The sequence below is a fragment of the Silene latifolia genome, chromosome 3, assembly GCF_048544455.1.
Source record: "Silene latifolia isolate original U9 population chromosome 3, ASM4854445v1, whole genome shotgun sequence".
Taxonomy (NCBI): Eukaryota; Viridiplantae; Streptophyta; class Magnoliopsida; order Caryophyllales; family Caryophyllaceae; genus Silene; species Silene latifolia.
This window is the reverse complement of record NC_133528.1, coordinates 113,004,234-113,011,672: the sequence shown is the minus strand read 5'-3', so window position 1 is coordinate 113,011,672 and position 7,439 is coordinate 113,004,234.

The window sequence follows — 7,439 nt, the reverse complement described above, 5'->3', positions numbered from 1 at the left end:
TTCTTATATTCTTTTTGTAATTTCTTCTTATGCGCAGGTCACAGGGTGGTGAACTAGTACCATTCGATCCTGAGATAGAGAAATCTCTGTGCGAGTTGAGACGATCACAAAGGGTATTACCGACAGAGGAAGAGCTGAGTACTCTGTCAAGCTATTACGAGAATGAGCTTTTCGAGGAAGATCCACATTCTTCACCCGTTTCCACTTCTTCAGCCGAGACAGTTACTTCTCCAAAAATTCCAGTCATGGCCGAGGAAGCAAGTATAGCTAGTCATTCTGAGCCGACAGCTGAAAACTTATATAAGGGGTTCGAATTACCAGGAGATGCCAGGAAGTTCGAACCAAAGCCTTCATACATTAATATGGTTGAGAGAAACCAGTTCGGGGGAGCTGCAAATGAAGATGCAGCTAAGCACATGGAAACATTTATTGACTACTACTGTTCCATGCCCCCACCAGCCGGCGTGACCCAAGACCAGATCAAGGAGACCATGTTCCTCTTCTCCCTTCGTGATGCTGCAAGGGAATGGTATAGAGATATGGACCGAACCGTTCATGGGATCACCGACTGGAATTCCTTGGCATTGGCATTCTACAAGAAGTACTTTTCTGCTTCAAAGACGATTGCTATTAGAGCTCAAATCACGAGCTTTAAACATGGGCCGGATGAAAATTTCCACGAAGCATGGGTCCGTTTTAAGAAGTTGGTGCGAACCATACCGCACCATGGTTTCGAAAAATGGAGCTTGTGCAATCATTTCTATAATGGGCTGTACGACGATCAGTGGGCTATTTTGGATGCTGCAGCCAATGGCCGATTTGCTGAGAACTTGGGAGCAACCAAGGGGTGGAAGATCATTGACGATCTAGCCACCCACAAGGCTGAGTATGGTAATTCCAGAGGGAACCAGAGGAGAGCTGCTGAATCTTCCTCTGTTGCTGCGCTTGAAGCTCTCACTGCGAGATTTGACAAATATGAATTAGGAGGAGCTTCAAAGGGGGGTATTTACCAAGTAAATGCTGTGTCAGACGGTCCTTTCGTCTGCGAAAGGTGTGGAGCTGAGGGACACGTTTCGAAGAATTGCCCTAGTCCCTTTGAGTCTTGTGCTGCCTTTCAACACTATAGGCAGACAAACACGTACTATGAGCCGAATGTCCACCCCAACTTGAGGTGGAGTAGCCAGAATGTCTTGAACCCGACTCAACCTCCGCCACAGCAGCAGCAACCCTATGTGCCCCCTCATCAAAAGCAACAACAATATCAAAAACCTCCTTATGTACCGCAGCAGCAACAACAATCCCATAGTTCTGATTTTGCTGAGTTCAAGAACTTGTTGCTAAAGGAGTCCCAAGCAAGAGAGGCCGGGATGAAGTTACTAGAGAGCCAAATTGCTCAATTGGCTAGTAAGAGTACCACTCGAGCTCCCGGACACTTACCGACTCAAACTGACCAAAAGGAGACCTTAAATGCCATCACTTTGAGGAGTGGGTCCACCCTTGACGGTCCTGCCATGGTCGAGGACGCTGTTGAAAAAGATGAGCCGGAAACAAGTCAAAAGAAAGCTTCAACGAATAAATCAAAGAAACAGGCGTCTAACAGGTATATATACCCGGTCGATCGACTGATATGCGGGTTACAGGAGCTTCTGGAACTGTGCACCATGGTCGATCGACTGAGGATAGTGGTCGATCGACCAAGATTACTGCTGATAGCGAGATTGTTCGTCCTCCGATGCCCGACAATTTGAGAGACTATTTGTTTAGGGGTTCGACAGTCCCGAAGACATTGGGACAAGACCCGAGTGCTGATGGGTCAGTCCCGGCTCCGAAGTTCGATCCGATGACGGTCAATGGCTCACATTTGCGACGGTCTGAAGAGGGGTCAAGCTTCAACAAGGAGAAGGTGATAGACTTTCAGCCTAAGTCCACGGATACCGGCACACGCGATCTAGAGGAGAGGGCTAAGGTACTTCTTACAGCCCATATCCAGAGAGACTCGTGCCGACGAAGGAACAGGTATCTTTCAGTAAATTTGAAAAGGTTATTCGTAGTTTGAATGTACAAGTACCCTTCCTTGAGTTGGTCAATCAAGTGCCTGCCTATACTAAATTCATGAAACAATTATTGTCAAAGAAAAAGTCACTTGAAACAGTGCACACTGTAGCACTCACTGAGGAGTCATGCTCCTATTTATCTCACACTGCACCCCCTAAGCTAGAAGACCCGGGAAGTTTTTCTTTTCCGTGTAATATTGGCACCTTTCCTATTGAGAAAGCCTTATGTGATTTAGGAGCTAGTATAAGCGTCATGCCTTTGAGTCTAGCTAGGAAGCTTAAGTTGACCAGGTTTGCTATTACCGATATGACAGTACAGATGGCTGACCGATCTGCGGTCCAGCCAATAGGGGTCTTAGAGGACATTCCAGTCCAAATAGGGAAGTTTTTCTTCCCCATTGACTTCGTTGTACTTGACATGCCTGAGGATGCCCATATTCCCATTATTTTGGGTAGGCCATTTCGCACACCGCCGGGTGCGATCATAGATGTCGGTCTAGGAACCTTGACTTTCAAAGTGGGAAAGCATTCTATTGTCTTTGCCCAGCCGGCTAAGAAAAAGGACCATATGTGGCCTGTCAGCTGTAACACGGTTTCTGAAAAGAAATCGTACTTTGTGCTTCCTGATTTACCTATCTCTATTACTACTCCTGTGTTAACACCTCCGCCCCAGACTGGGAGCAAAAAGGAGGAAGAATCTGTTGTTTCAAACATTGCAGGAGCTGGTTTGGGGAAGGAAGAGCTGCAGAATGCTCCAGCTGTAGCAGAGCACATTGTTTCAAGAGGCGGTCTTGGGTGTCTAAGCTATGGGACTGACGAGGAAGTTGAAGATGAGCCGGCCAAAGTGAGATGGTCTGATTTGGACTTGGATGAGCCGACAGAGGTCATTGATTGGGGAGATGATGAGACTATTGATCCATTGAGCCATACGGACGTGGAAGCTAAGAAGGGTGCAGCTGATAAGATAAGCACCGTTGAGGCTACCTCTAGTAGCCAGAAGCCGACGAAGTGGGCCATACCGTGGCCATGCTTGATCAACTATTAGTTGATCGAGCTCTTTATAAACTTCATTTTATTTGCTTTTGTTAAACAATTTTTATTGCTTTTGTGTGCGCGAAACTTCGCATTTTATTTGGTTTGTTTAGGATTTTTAAGTACTTTAGACTTTGTTTTGGGTTTTGCGCAATTTTGGGCGCGTATTATTGTGCACTTGCAGGTTTTTAGAGCTTGTAGCTCAAATCATTGAGTAAATACGAAGAAATAAGAGGTTGCAGCAGTGTTTTCAGTCGATCGACCGGCTCCAGTGGTCGATCGACTGATCTACAGGTTCCAGGCGATACAGTTCATGTTTACCTGGTCGATCGACTAGGCTAAGTGGTCGATCGACCGCTGCTGCTGCTGTACCTATTCACGACCTCTCCCCTGCTGTGTTTGGTCGCTTTGCGGACTTAAGGGAGTTTTCTACTCCACTTTATCTTCCGTCAAATTTATATACTTCTTCTGTTCTCTCATTTATGCACAACTTTACCGCTTCAAAATTGTTTTTCTCAGTCTTATGCGTGGTATTTTCTGTCTTTCAGGTACTTATTAGTAGCACTGCTGGCTACTGAAACCTCCTATCTCACGCTGGTTTGGGGAGGTTTCCTTTGCTGCGCTTACAGTCTTGTGAGTTCCCAAATCTTTACTTCATGTCTTATTTATTTAATTTTCTCGAAAATTCCCATTTCTCTTTTCTTCATTACATGATTTTGCACAATGGGGACATTGTGCGATTTGGTTTGGGGAAGGGTTTTGCGTCGCATATCATTTGCTTGCATTCACGTTTACATTTTGTTTTGCATTGTTTATTTCTTTATATATTTACAAAATACCAAAAAAAAAAAAAAAATTTCAAAAATTTCCAAAAAAATGCACGTTTATTTTAGCATATAGGTCGAGTCGGAACGGTAGTATCTCAATGATGACATTGCATTTTCACCTGTTTTGCCTGAGCCTTGCTTGATTAACATGTTATTAGTAGAATCGTATAAGTGCATACCTACGAGTTTTCGTTAAATTATTTGCTGGACTTGAGACTTGACTTAGATTTTTGGCAAACTATATCATATTTCTGAGAATTAGAGCCTATAACTGGTGACATTCATGACCGGTTTATTTAGGAATGTGAGTAGTACTCCTTATGAGACATGTTACATAAATGTGTATAAATATGAACTTGATCTGCTTAATACCTGTATGCATTCGGTCTGTGGTTAGTTGACACATGTGGTAGAGGTTTCTCCTTATTCATTATGCCCATAAGCCCCACACTGCCAAAAACAGCCTTTTTGTCCCATTACTACATCCTACATTTAGCCTGTCCTTTGTCAAGCTAGTAGTCCATGTTCTTGGGATTGTCACTTAGTTTTTGGTAGCATATGATCTTTTGAGATGTTGTTGGGAAAATGAGAAGAAGAAAAGAAAGAAAGAAATAGAAAAGAAAAAAAAAATGAAAACTGATTCGAAAAAGAAAGAAAAAGAGTTCTCAGATCATTTGATGCGATCGATCGATCGCCACCATTGATCGATCGACTGGGGTTCCGAGAAGAAGAAAAGAAATCAATTCGCATAATTCAATCCTTTATCTTATGGCGATTTTTGCTCCCATGATTCATTTATATCGTATGGGGAGTTAGTTGATTACTGATAGTCTGGAGATTTGTGAGTTTTGTGCTTGCTATAGCAACGTTTCTGTTGATTATGAGCAAGAAGTTGGATGTTACCATATGGTTCCGTTTTGGTACTAGCTTGATCACCTGTACCTCCACTTTTCCATAATTATCTTTGCCTCTTCTTACCCATACCTCACATATCCCATATATACCTCGGCATGTGTCATGGTCATTTGTTGGTTGGAATGCATATGTACGGTCATAGAGATCATTTTCATATTATATTGCAGGCATGTTCTTATAGGTCGCAGTTAGGTGAGAGTCTTTACAAAAATAAATTCTTTCTATCCTCTTATATATTCACCTGTGCTTATGTGTGATATGAGCGACCCGTGAGAGTCTGATTTGCTAAGTCTCTACAGTTGACGGTTCAGCAGTTTTTAACGACTCCATAACTCGTTTGCATGATTCACATTACTAATTGATTGTTGGTTGTGCATTAAATTGGTTTAGGCTTTACAGTTGACAATTCGCTCTGAGATTGAACTCGTTCCATTAGGTAATTAGATCGAGTCTAGTTCTTGCTTGGGGACAAGCAAGGGTTTGGTTTGGGGAAGTTTGATGCGTGTCTTTTATATGATGTTTTACATCCCATTTTACACGCATTTCAGAGCTCATTCATGCAGTTTATGCTGCATTTCTCCCTATTTCCGTCTACTTCCGTATTTTTGTACATTATTGCAGAAATGTGAAGAATCCAGCGGAAATCGAGCTAAATCCGTTCCCGAGTATCCTGCATTTCATTTGACGTGAAGTATTTGCTTAAGGAACGAGCTTGGTGCGTATTTCAAGGCCCAAAAGACAAATCCACGAGTTTATAAGAGGCAAGTAGCAGCTCATCAGGTCGATCGACCATTACCTTCAGTCGATCGACCAACCATCGGGTTACAGAAGCTACTGTTTACTGAAGACTAGTCGATCGACCAGTTCTAGCAGTCGATCGACCCAATTGCTATTCCAGACGAGAATTAAAAGACTGAGGAAGCATAAGCCCATTAAGTTTTAGGTTTTGATAATAATTGTTACGTATGTTTGCTATATAATGTAACACAAACATTCAGTTTAGGCATCTCGATTTTACTCAAGTTTTCATACAATAATATTTAGTTTTATAATTAGGGTTTGGATTATTGTTAAGCATTGGATCTTTGGTTCTTATTCCTAATCTTTTCTCTGCAAATTCGGTATTCATCTGCCCTAATTTCAGTTTATTGCTTTATTTCATCATTAGTATAGAATTGCTAGCTAGATTCCCGCAACCAATTTATTGTTTTTGTTAATTGTTTTCTTTATCATTTCAAGCATGAATCCATTAGTTAATTTCATTATTAATGTTATTGTTTTTGCCCTTAGCATGAGTAGCTATATCAATTGTACTAGGATGTAGGCGATTTATGGCATAGGCGGCAATAGATTATACATGGCCTGATTCGCGTGTCAGTCGATCGACTGACATTCTTGGTCGATCGACTGACCTCGTGGGGTTTTATTTTCGTTTTAATTGTTTTAATGTTGTATTTAACGAATCGAATGCATGCGACCAGTTAGATACCTAATTTGTGACTGACCCATTAGATCGAAAGATAGGGGAAGTTGTTAGACCGTCAATTAAATCGACTAAACTGTGCTAAGATCGAAAGATAGGTATAGTTTAGACCGTTAGTCACTTTTCAGAACGAAAGTTAGTATTAGTGATATTAGGGACCTTTAGCGAGATCGAAAGATGCTATCTGTTAAGAGTGGGCCGAGAGGACCTCTTTACTTCCCGCCTCACTTGTGTTTGATTCAGACCGACTTAGTTTGCTGCCGCCGAAGCTATAATGAAACGACCATCCTAGTACCCCTTCTTTATCTGTTTAATCCGTCTTTTTAGTTTATTGTCTTTACTTATTCTTAATCTTAGACCAAATCAATTCAATCCCCACAATTGTTACTTTAGACTATTATTAGACAACTAGAAATTACGTCTGCCTCCTTGTGGTTCGACCCTGTTACCACTAGCCTAGGTTAGTCTTAATAGGAAATATAAATCTTATCTTTGGTACTCACAACAATGGGTATCACACACAACAACCATCACTGAACAACGACTTTTATTAGCTACCCTGTTTCCCCGTGTATGGCTTAAGCTCGATGGGGCCATGATTTTGAAGTGAGGGCGCCTACTCACCCAAAATCTAGCATCGGCTGGGGCTTCCAACGCACATACACCAGGTTCATTTTAGTTGACACCCTACATTCATTAGATTCATTGGTTCAAGTTCCAAAATCGTCGGCTCTGATACCACTTTGTAACACCCCCGCACACCAGGATGCCTTACCAAGGACCATCCCCGTGTATGAAGGTATTACCATCTCGGTCACTCGAGGTAGTAGATCAAATAGACAATAAAAGAACACTTATAATTAATAACTTTATCACCTTACAACCACGGTACAAAAACTGAATACAAGAGATAACTATGACTGCTATAGAACTCATGCGTCTGACACCTATGCCGGTAGCGTGGTGACTCGATTCCCTCCATGCCCAACAACAACAACCAACTAAACCTGCTAAGCCAACTGCTCACCATCCCCGAATGGATCACCACGGTTTTGAAAACACAACACGAGGTCAGTTACTGAGCAATTAAGATAAGACAAGTACGATAAATAACCAGCTGATCATCCA